At 36.8% G+C, this 440-nt stretch overlaps 1 protein-coding gene across 1 annotated transcript in view; it reads right to left on the reverse strand.

The window, feature by feature from the left end:
• The window catches only part of LOC119593198 (sialin-like), a gene marked incomplete at its 5' end in the record, with an annotated part of 96,932 nt that overhangs the window by 69,903 nt on the left and 26,589 nt on the right, over positions 1-440 (reverse strand).

Consider the following 440-nt stretch of genomic DNA (forward strand, 5'->3'; position numbering starts at 1 on the left):
TCTGGTGTATTTAGCAATTTCCATTGTCTGTTATACAAACGATATAAAATCGTACTATACTATGCCCTATTGTCGTTTACCTTGGTGTTATGGTGTGTTATCCTTTCCGGAACGGAGATCATTCCGAATAAAAATGGCTCCCTTTTGTTGCTTTGAAGTTTTATTAAAGCAATCATCGTGACATGCTCCGATTAGAAATCTTTCTTATAACGGACGACACATGAGGGAATGGGGATGCAATTTTCTATGCCTTCTGTTATCTCCAAATTTTGCATCAGATAACTAGTTGTCTATTCACTCCCTTTTCTTCATCATTCCCATTTTTTTCCGTCATTACCGAAAGACGTTTTACATAGTGGACATAACCATCCTCTGCAAGACTGATACAATTATGAAACTACACGTCCTAAGAAAATCCCATAGATATATAACAGACAGAC

This window comes from Penaeus monodon, chromosome 31 (assembly GCF_015228065.2).
Source record: "Penaeus monodon isolate SGIC_2016 chromosome 31, NSTDA_Pmon_1, whole genome shotgun sequence".
In the NCBI taxonomy this organism is placed as follows: domain Eukaryota; kingdom Metazoa; phylum Arthropoda; class Malacostraca; order Decapoda; family Penaeidae; genus Penaeus; species Penaeus monodon.